This window comes from Durio zibethinus, chromosome 6, assembly GCF_047325235.1.
Source record: "Durio zibethinus cultivar Kanyao isolate XHJ-2024 chromosome 6, ASM4732523v1, whole genome shotgun sequence".
Lineage (NCBI taxonomy): Eukaryota > Viridiplantae > Streptophyta > Magnoliopsida > Malvales > Malvaceae > Durio > Durio zibethinus.
Window position 1 is genome coordinate 8629859 of NC_143167.1, and position 12394 is coordinate 8642252.

Genomic DNA, 12394 nt, shown 5'->3' on the forward strand with positions numbered 1-12394 from the left:
CATATTTTTTTTATTTTTTAAATGGCTACTCAAACCTTTTGAATAACATAAAAACTCTTCTAAACAGAGGCTCAATAACTTTGAAAAATAAATAAGGCTCCTCTAAATAGAGGTTCAATGACTTTGAAAAATAAATAAGGCTCCTCTAAGTAGAGGCTCAACCACTTTGAAAAAATAAATAAGGCTCTTCTAAGTAAAGGCTCAACAACTTTGAAAAAATAAATAAAGCCCCTCTAAGTAGAGGCTCAACGACCTTGAAAAACAAATAACGTTCCTCTAAGTAAAGGCTCAATGACTTTGAAAAATAAATAAGACTCCTCTAAGTAGAGGCTCAACAACTTTTAAAAAATAGATAAGGCTCTTCTAAACAGATGCTTAACAACTTTGAAAAATAAATAAGGCTCCTCTAAGCATAAGCTCAACAACTTTGAAAAATAAATAAGGCTCATCGACAATCATGTCCAGAATTATAGATCATCATAAGAAATTATAAAAGATTATGCCTGAAGGTTTTACAAATCATTCCTAACATTAAGAAATATCATTTTTCATGAATCAAAATCTTACCTCAAAGATCTTCTTTTTTCAAATAAGAATTTAAAATTCTTTCGTTGGAAAATTTTCATATATATCTTCCTTATGTGGGATTTTAAAATATCTCCGCTTCCTAAATTCATGCACTGGACATTCTTAAATGCAATGCATGCTATGCAAAATGTCAATTAATTAGTTTTTTTTTCAATCATGATACTTAAGTTTTCAAGACTCTTTCTTCTAGATATTGAACTCTTCCAACTTCAAACAACTTGACTCTGTCTTTAATCAAGTTCAAGATTCACATTCAATAAGTTTTAGAGTTTCATATCTAAATTCAAAGGTTCTCATTCAAAAACTTTTGGTGATTCACATCCGATTCTTTAAAGATTTGAATTCAAAAAAGTTTGGAGATTAACACACATTTTCAATATTCCCATTTAAAACTCAGAGACATAGATTCTCATTTAAAATTTCTTAAAGACAAAAATTCTCATCATTTTTAACATTAAAAATGCTTCTTTAAAAGGCTCCATAACTTTAGCATTCTCAATGTTTTTCTCATAAAATATTCTTTCATTCAAGGATTCCCACCTTATCTTAAAAAGCTTTCCTCAAAAAGTTCAAAAATTTTCATCATGAAAATTCTTAATCTTTCATCGAACATTTTTAAAAATGTCATGATAATGATACAAATATTTTCTTAATGATGCAAATGCAACAGTCTAGATTTTTATAACAATGCAGATGTCATATTCTAAACTATGATTCAAATATTCATTATATGTTGAATATGCATGGCCAAACCAAAGTTTTAAATATTCTTCAAATTATATACATGTATTGTGTAAACAACAATGCAAATGCAATGCATGTAATACGGATGTCAATGTCATAAAATTTTAATTTATTGTGATAATATGGTTCTCAAGACTCCACTAATTCATACTTTTTTTTTTAGCTTATTAACACTAACAATTTCAGAATAAATTTCATCCACTAATCGATATTATTTTCAACATTTAACCATAACTCATAGGTTATGTTGACTAATCCATCACCATATTCATCACTTGATCAAACCATTTATCTTTTCAAATCACTTTTTTAGGCTTTTTCCATCTTTCCATTTTTTGCCCCTATCATCTTGGATTTCTTTTCAAAGAAATACAAGAATCTTTTATGAACATTATCATTCATTAATTATCATTTCAAATCATGATAAATATAATGCAATCATAAATTTTTTTAAAGTATTCTAGAGATGAAAAAGTAAGAGAGTACAAGGTGAATTGGAGAAAGGTAATCAACATAAAAATGAGTTTGGTATAAAAATAAATGAGAAAAGAAACAAATTCAAAGCATATCACTAGGGATGGTAGTTAATGGTACAATAATGTATAAACAATGAATACTTAGATAATTCTTAACATTAATCCAAAATTCTTTTCAAAAACTTATTCTATTGACATTCAAAATCATTTTGAGCTCATTAAACTTTACCCCAGCTTTGAAAAACTTTATATGTTTTTTATCTTCCATATATTTGACTATCCATCTAATTTTCAGCTCAAATATTTTTCTACCAAAATCACCCTTTTGGGCTTTCAATTTGAGTTTTCATTTTCTCTCTTTTCATATTTTTCTCATTTTTTTCACATTTCTAATCTTTTCACATTTCATTTTTTTCATTTTTCTCTTCTTTTTACTTTTCACATTTTTTTACTGTATCCATGATTGATATCTATCGCATATCAATCTCTAAAATATGAGAACAGATCATGATTTCATTGCACCATCATAAGCATGCCTTAGTTTAATATATGATCATTCAATTCAAGCATTTACATTTGATCAAAATGAATTTTTAGGCTATGGTGAAGGGTTATGAAAAAAATGGATAAAATAGGCTCAAAACATATGTTTAAATGGTTCAAAAAATCATTTCCCATGTGATGCAACTTGGCACTTTGCCCCATTCCATATCATTTCACTACTTTTTTTCCTTTTTTATTCATCTTATTTCTCACAAAAAGATTCTTATTACTTTACCCCAAATCATTTGTGGTGTTCATTTTTGTCTTTTTTTTTTGTAAGGGTTTTTTTTTCTTTTTTTTTTAATTTATCTTTAAAGCCTTTTGTGATCTTTTGCCTATTTTTTTTAAGTAGGTTATTCTCAAAATTTACCTTTCAATATGAAAGGTGATCCTTGGTTGAGGTTCTTTTAAAAAAAATTATAATAGGCTCAAAGGGGGTAGTAATGGATAGTTTTATGAATGGTAAAAGAAAGACAACCATTTTCACATCAAATGTGAATGCTTTCTTTAAAAATTATTTATTGAACAAAAACAAACTCATAAATCATTATAAATGATTGCATATCTTCAAGACATATCTATTTCATATCTGTTAACACCTTACTTTTTTTGCTCAAAATCAAATCCCAAAATTATTGCTATCATTGACTAAACATTCATCATTTAGAATTTGAGAATGGGAATAAAAATATATGAAAAATAACAAAGCATGGAATAATGGTTTGGATGAAAAAGAAAATATAATGAAATGCATCAACTTGCCTTTTATTAAAATAATAAAAAATAAAATCTTATTACATAAAAGAAATCCTAACATTACTTTGAAAGAAATCTCAAAATGACGAGCAGTTTTCAACTAGCCTTAACATCCTTGTCTTTCTCAAAATTATGTCCCTCTAAATCATTGAAGCTTACCAAGCCTTTTTGAATCAAACCAACTCTCGATCTTTATTTAGAGTATTGACATTGTGATTAGATAATGGATTAACACTAACATTAGGTGTTGTTATCCCTCTTATATCAAAGTTTATCATTTTATCCTTAATCAGTTATTGTACCTTATGTTCTAGGACAGTGCAATTTTTAGTAGAATGATCAATAATTCCATAGTGGTAGTCACAGTGATCTATAGGATCATACCACTTAAGATAGGGTAGCTTGAGTAGCTCCAAATAGTTAGGATAGTTAAGTAGTTGTTATAGAGCTCTTGGTATAATTTCATATAGGTCATAGGAATTAGGTCAAATACGGGTTTTTCTTAAGTAATTTATAGCTCTCATGAACCACTTATTAGGTTAGCAGAATGAATCTAGGGTCTTGTAGGAGGTTAAATGTTTAGACTGTGTATTGGAGTTTAGGTTCTAAAAGCAGGTTGATATATTGGTGGGTAAGATGGCTGTGGAGTTAGCTGATATAGGTAAGGTGAGCTATCATTTACAGCAGGGTAGTATGTGGAGTAAACTCATGGTGTGTAAGGTTGGTAACCACTAAAATGTTGTCTTTCAAAGCTTACAACCTCAATTTCAGTCTTTTTTTTCTTTGGTGCCTTCTTGATTGGAGCTTTTAATCCTTTCAACTTCTCATTCTTAACGACATTCTCAATGATTTCATCAAAGATCATCATATCATTTTTCATAATAGAGAGATTTTAAAGTGTTGACAAACAACACTTTTTCTTTGGTGCCTTCTTGGTTTGAGCTTTTTCTCCTTTCAACTTGTCATTTTTAACGACATTCTCAATGATTTCATTAGAGATCACCCTACCATTTTTTCATAATAGAGATTTTAAAGTGTTGACAAATAACACTGTGGTCTTTTTCTTAGTTAAAGGAGGCTGCACTTAAATAGCTATGTTTCTCTAACTATAGGCATACTTTTTGAATAATTCAGTTGTCTTTTTCTCCATATTTTGTTAAAAAAAATGATTAAGAGCTAGATCTATGATATACCAATACAGACTAATGAAGTTACGGGCTATATCACTCCAAAAATAAATGTAGGTCCTACCCAACTGCACATACCATCTAGTAGTAGAGCCAATAAGGCTATCTTTAAATATGTGTATTAACAGCTTTTCATTATTAGCACAGGCTATCATCTTTCAACAATACATGGTAATATGAGTCTTTAGGCACTTTTTACCATCATATTTCTTAAATTTTGGTACTTTAAACTTTAAAGGAATAATAATATATAAGACTATACAGAGTTCAGTAGCATATACAAACTTATAAAAACTATTTCCCTCCACCACTCTAACTTTTCTTCTAGTATACTCATCTTCTTGTTAGCTATTGATTCCTTTAGTGACTCAACCACATTTGTTTTTAGTTTTTTTTTTTCTTTTGATCATCTAGATCATGGATTATATTGGTTTTATTACCTTCTCAAACAGGATTTACATAACTTTGATATCGTCTTAGTTTTGAAGCTAATGGCATTTTGAGATAATTATACCTTATAAGGTATGTGAACTGCTGTGGTGGCGCATTATGTGTTAATTGGGCTTGATGCGAACCAAAACCAAGATGGTATAGAGGGTCAAACACCTCTTATGATGGATGGCCCTGTTGGCTAGTACTTTTTTCTCTCAAACAATAATGAAATAAAACCCTCTAGGAAGTAATTACCTTTTTGTCTTTGACCTTCTTTTGACTTGATTTTCATTTATGAGTAGATTCATAGTGAACTGATATAGACTTTGATTACATTTGACTTTTTATGGATGTAGGTATGAGATCTGATTTATTAATAACTGATATGTGACAAATATTTTCTATATGAGAATGATGCAAATGACAATGTTAAACATGATAGTTAAAATGATGCATAAAATTAAATGATATGATAATGTAAGCATTATAATAATTGAGATGATATAGATACACAAAGTGAAACAAATAAAATGGTTAGATTACAAACTATTATTTCTTGTATCCTAACTTTAGGGTACTTCTATCAATGGATAGGAATGGCTCTGTCTTAAGGCTAGCCTCTTAAGTGTAGATTATATGCAAGGTTAAATGACTTTGACCACTAAAGGTTCTCAAATTATTCCTTACATCATTGTCTAATACAGACTAGTAGGCATTCCAATTCTCACCCATCATGGGCTATTGACTGAAAAAATTTAATTTGAGTGTGAGTATTTCGCTAGCCATTGCGTAGATTATTATCTCACGAGAACGTAAGTACATTACTACCTCCTAAAAAGGACAAAGCCGGGGTATAATGCTCATGTAATGCAATGCATATGATAGTGTATGTGAAGTTGTGATAGTGTGTGTGAAGAAACATATAATTTTCAAATCCCAAGTGTCATAATATCTAGATTTGAGGATCTATCGCTAGACATTGACTTGAAGGAGTTACCACCAATCTTTTTTATCTAGGTGCGATTGGCCACTTAAGGAATCTATCCTTTCAGGGAACATTTAAGTTTAAGGGTTTCTAAAAGAATATGTTCGGCTCTACTAACCAGAACAAGGTTCAGGAGTTCGGTTACATGTGAGGAAGATTGTAGCAACCTCACAACGACCATCAAAATATGGTACCAACTTAATTTTATGTTACCCAATAAGCCTTAAAAATTTACCAAGTAATTAGTTATTAGAAATTATTCTCAATTAACTCTAATAATTTTAGCAAAAAATTGAGAAAATCCCCTCACCCCAAGAGTATGTAAGAAAACTACTGTTTCACTTGCAGAAGCTCCATCGTCTGATTATTTAACATTAAAAAATAAAAATAAAAAATGATTGCTTTTATGCAAGAAAAATTGATACTTTCAATTTTTTTCAAAATATTTTTTAGAACTTTTAATTTCGAGAAAAATTAATACTTTCAACTTTTCCCCAAAAATATTTTTTTTTGTAAATTTATTTTTAAGAAAAATTGATACTTTCAACTTTTTTCTAAAAATAGTTTTTTTACAAAGCTTATTTTCAAGGAAATTTGATACTTTCAACTTTTCATCAAAAATATTTTTTTAAAAAAAGCTTATTTTCAAAGAAAATTGATACTTTCAACTTTTCCTCAAAAATATTTTTTTGAATTTTATTTAAAGGAAATAAAATGATAAAATAAAATAAAAATTAAAATAAAGAAAAATAAAATTAAAATAAGAATAAAATAAAATAAACAAATATTAAACAAATCTAATCTAATAATAATAATAAATAAATAAATAACAAAAAAAACCTGGGAACGACTCAGCTTAACGGCTCGACTCGGCTCGACTTAAGGAAGAAAAATAGCTCAAAAACGTAGCTTGGGGATATCGGCTCGGCTCGGTTAACGGTTCAGAGATGCGGGTCGCACGCGAGTCGACACTCGGGTCAGGTTGGATCTTGGCAAAATGTGCGAATCTTCTAGGTTACTTAACGCAGAAACGACATCGTTTTGGAGATGGTATATAAGGCTGAAGGTCGATTTTTTTCTCAAAATCTCTTCTTCTCTTCTCTCTCTTCCCTTCTTTTTTTTCTTTCTTCTCTCTAAAACCTGAAGAACTCTGATTAAATGCCCTTTGAATTCTGAAAATTTTTATCGAAATCTGAGTTTTTCGTTGATCTGAGTTTTTCGTCGGAAGTTAATCGAAAAACTGATCGATTTCTAAAAATGGTTGCCAAAAACTGAAAAGTTGGTCGAAAAATTCGAACTTGACTGGAATAGTCATCGAAAAATTTAATCTTCACCAAAAAATTCAATCGAAATCTGAAAATTTTTTAGAAATTTCCAGAAAAAAATCATAAAAAATTCTCCAAAAATTTCTCATCGATTTCTAGAACTATTCTAACGCCTCTAAACTTTTTTTCAGCTTTTAAATCTTCTCTGTATGTGTTTTCTTATGTTCTTCCAGCACCTATTTATAGGGATTGATCAGAAGAGTTTTTGATTAATCCCAATTTCCCCTAGGATTTGGATTCAATCTTTGAATCCAATCCCAACTCTGCCAACCCCAAATTCACGTCAGAATCTCAGCTATTCCTAATCCTAATCCCAATCGGATAATCAGAAAAATTAAAGGAAGAAAAGAAATAAATAAATAAATAATATAAAAAAAGATAATATATTAATTAATAGACAAACAATAATTAATAGATAAATAATAACATATAAATAGATAAATATATTAACAGATAAAAATATACATTAATAAATAGTAATAATAAATAAATAAATGATAAATACATAAAAGATAAAGATATATATATAATATAATATATAATATAAAATACAAAATAAAAAAAAACAAAGTAAACCAACACATTTGGACCAGGCCCAATTGATCCGGGTCTGGACCAAATTGGGTGTCTACACCAAGAATAAAAGACAAGAAAAAATGTTAGTAACAAATAACATAATATTACATTTTAAGACCATTAAATCAAAGAATAGGATAAATTAAAAATGTTATGGCCCGACTCTCTATGTGTCTACAGTGAAGTCACCAAACTATCATAACGTATAGATCCAACAGCTTATAGCTAGACTTAATAAGAGGAGTCGCCACTAATCTTTTATCTAGGTGTGATTGGCCACTTAATGAATCTATCATTTTAAGGAGCTCTTAAGCTTGACTAAGGCTCCTTAAAGAATAAGTTATGGTTTACTAGTCAGAACAATGTTCAAAAATTTGGTTACATATGAAAAAGGTTATAGCACTCCCACATGCCCATATAAAAGATGGTACCATTTTATTTTAAATTTTTTATTCTAATGATTTTAAATTTTACTATTGAATATTGGAAATAAATTTTAATATTCTTCCATCAATCTAGTAAAATTTTTAAAAACACTTCCTCACTTCAATAGTATTAAAATCCCATTTGTTTTCTTGAAGAGGCTCCATCCTCAAATAAAAAGTCATTTTTTATTTTGGTTTTTTATATTAAAAATATATCTAATTCTTCCACCATTTGGACCAAATTAGAAATATTATCTCACATAAAAATTTCATAGATAATCATCCATTTATGATTACTAAGAATTTCATCCTTGGAATTTATTTTTATTTTATTCTTTTATTTCTAAAGTTTTCACCATTGAGGCCTATTTAGAAATTTTCTCCATTTTTAGTTTCCTAATCTTTGGAAATAAAATAATATGACAATTATTTTTTTAAGTTTTATTTAAATTCTTCCACCATTTGGGATAAATTTAAAGAAATTTCTCACCTAGTGATTTCTTAAAAAATTTACCATTTGAGATTTCTAAAATTCTCATCCTTAGATAATTATCAATTATTTTCAACCAAAATTTTTAGGTTATATTGTTAATATTTTATTTGGAAAAAAAATATAATTACTTTTATTGAAATTTCATCTAAATTTTTTTACCATTTGGGATAGATTTAGAGAAATTTCTCACCTAGAGATTTCTTAGAAAATTTATCATTTGAAATTTTTAAGAATCTCATTAAATTCCAAAAAGTTTTATTAAATTTGTATTTTTTATTTTTTAAATTGAAAATAAATATTAATTATTGCTATTTAAATTTTATTTAAATTATTCCACCATTTGGGATAAACTTAGAAAAATTTCTCACCTAGGAATTTTATAGAAATTAATCTTTTGTAATTTCTAAAAATTTCATCATTGAATAATTATTATTTATTCTAAAAAAAAAATTATTAGTGTTTCATTTTGTTTTTATATTTTATATTTGATTTTTTTAATTTTTTCTAAAATTTAATTATGCAAAAATACTTTAAAATAAATAGATCAATAAAATATCAAAACAGGAAAATGGCTCGGCTTGGCGACTAAAGGGCTCAGCTGGAACAGCTCAGGACGATGGCTTGGCTCTGCTTTGCTTAAGAGATAAAGGTTGGAACAAGTCAAAAAGTGAGTCAGCACTATAGGTTAAACCTCTAGGTGGTAAAACGCGCGGATCCTAGGCTAGATTAAATGCTAAAAATGCTTTAGAGTAGTGTAATTTTTAGTGGAATGACCAGCAATTTCATAATGATAGTTACAGTGAGCTGTAGTATCATACCACTTGGGATAGAGTCGCTTGCGTAGCTTGAGACTACTAGGGGCAATCAAGTGATTATTGTAAAGCTTCGGTATAACTTCATATAAGTTATGGGGATTGGGTCAAATACGAGTTTTTCTTAGGTAGCTCATAGCTCTCATGAAATACTTATTGGGTTAACATAATGAATTTGGAGTCTTTCAGGAGGTTGAATGTTAAAGTTGTATATAGGAGCAGGTTGATATGTTGATGGATAAGATGGTTGTAGAGAAAGTTGATATAGGTAGGGTGAGATATTGTTCACAGCAAGATAATATAGGGAATAACCTTGTGGTGGATAGGGTTGATATCCTCTAAACTATCTATCAAAGGTTACGGTTTGAACTTTAGTCTCTTTCTTCTTTAACGCTTTCTTGGTTTTTCCTCTTTTCAACTTGTCATTTTTAATGGCATTCTCAATAATTTCGCTTGAAATCACCACGTCGATAAAATTTTTTGTTGCATTCTTTATCATTTTTTCATAATAGGAAGATTTTAAAGTGTTAACTAACAATACTATGGTCTCTTTCTCAATCAGAGAAAGCTGCACCTGAGTAGCTATGTCTTTTCACCTTTGGATGTACTTTTTAAATGATTCAGTCACCTTCTTTTCTATATTCTACAAAAATAAGTGATCAGGTGCTAAGTCTATGATATACCGATATTGACTAATAAAGTCATGGGCTATATTGCTTTAAGACTGAATACAGGTCCTATCTAGCTGAACATACCACCTAGCAGCGGAGCCTGTAAGGTTACCTTGAAAAACATGTATTAATAGTTTTTCATTATTAGCATAGACAGCCTTTTTCAGTAATACATGGTAATATGGGTCTTTAGGCACTTTGTATCATCATATTTTTTAAACTTTGAAACCTTGAACTTTAGAGGAATAATGACATTCGAGACTAAACAGAGCCCAGCAGCATCTATAAAATCATAAAAATTGATTCCCTCTATGGCTCGCAACCTTTTCTTTAACAAGTTTATCTTCTATTCATCTTTTGAGCCTTTTAAAGTCTCATTCTCCTTAGGCCTTAACTTCTCTTTCTCTTCTAGATCATCCAAGTTAGGGATTGATACTAGTTCTACTATTTTTTTAGTAAAAATAAGATTTACATAACTCTGATACTGTCTTGGATTTGAAGCTAATAGTATTCCAAGGTATGTATACCCTAAAGGATATGTGAACTGCTATGGTGGTGGGTCTTATATGAATTAAGCTTGATGCAACCTAAAATCAAAAGGGTATAAAGGGTTATCCACCTTTTGTGATAGATAGTCCTACTGGCTAGTATTTCCTTCTATTTTTTTTTTGTTTAACTTATTCAAGGCATCCGAAATCTTATTCAACTCCATTTTCAGCTTCTCTTAAGCTTTCTCTATCCTTTCGAGATGATTTAAATTTTTTTGTTCTATTTGTTTGGCTCGAGCTCTTATATTATATTGGCGAGTTGATTGTGTGGGGTTCTTATTTGGTGGAGCTATCCTTGAACCTTGAATACCATAATTATGATCAGAAATGATATGCTTTATGTGTAATGCATTAACATACATTTCCATAGATATTGGTATGAGATCAATAACTACTATGCGGTAAATATTCTCTATATGAAAATGATGCAAATGACAATGTTAAATATGATAATGAAAATGATGAATGATATTATCATGATGCAAATGCATAAAGCCAAACAAACAAAAATGGTTAGATAATCAATATATCACATAAATTTTTCCTTCTTATGTCCTAATTTTGATATACATCTATCACTGGGTAGAAAGGGCTTTATCTTAGGGTTGGCCTTTTAAGTGTACATTCTGTGCAAGGTTAGGTGAATTTGACCACTAAAGATTCTCAAATTGTTTTTTACATCATCATCCATTACAAACTAGTAAAGCAGTCCAATTCTCACCCATCACAAGCTACCAACGAAAATGATTCAATTTGAGTGGGAGTATTTTGCTAGGCATTACAGAGATTTTTATCTCATAAGAGCGTAGGTACTTTACTCTTTCCTAAGAGAGATGAAACCCGGGTATAAAGCTCATGTAATGCAAATGCATGTGATAGTGTGTGCAAAAGAACATATAGGTTTTCAAACCCCATAAATAAAACACAAGGCAAAAAAGAAAAACAATGTTAGTAAACAAAAAAATAACATCATTATTACACTTTACAACCATTAGACCCAAGGATAGGATAAACTTAAAATTGTTATGGCCTGACCCTCTATAGCGTCCCTAATAGAGTCGCTAAATTATCATAACATATAAATCCATAAATCTATAGCTAGACTTAACAAATAAAGTCGCCACCAATCTTTTTTTGTCTAGGTGTGATTGGTCACCTCATAAATCTATCTTTTTAAGGAGCTCTTAAGCTTGACTAAGGGTCCTTAAAAAAATATGTTCAGGCTTACTAACCAGAACAGGGTTCAGAAGTTCAATTACATATGAAGAAGGTTATAGCACCCCCACATGCCGATCTAAAATATGGTACTATTTTATTTTAAATTTATCTTAAGGTCTTGATTCTAATGGTTTTAAATTTTTATATTCAAATATTGAAAATAACTTTTAAGATTCTCTATAATTCTGCTAAAATTTTTAAAAAATATTTTCTTACCTCAAGAGTATTCAAGAATCCCATTTGTTTTCTTGAAGAGACTCCGTCATCGAAAAAAATTTAATCATTTTTATATTTAAAAAATTTATTGAAAATATATCTAATTATTCTACCATTTGGGTCAAATTAGAAATATCTTCTTTTTTGAATTTCTAAATTCTTCACCATTTTGGGCATATTTAGAAATTCTCTTTTTTTATTTTTTTTATCTTTGGCAAGAAAATATTATGACAATTATTTTTCTTGAAATTTCATTTAAATTTTCCACTATCTGGGATAAATTTAAAGAAATTTCTCACTTAGAGATTCTCTAAAAATTTTTCATTTGAAATTTCTAAGATTCTTATCATTGGATAATTGACAAATATTTTCAGCCAAAATTTTTTATTTGAAAAAGAA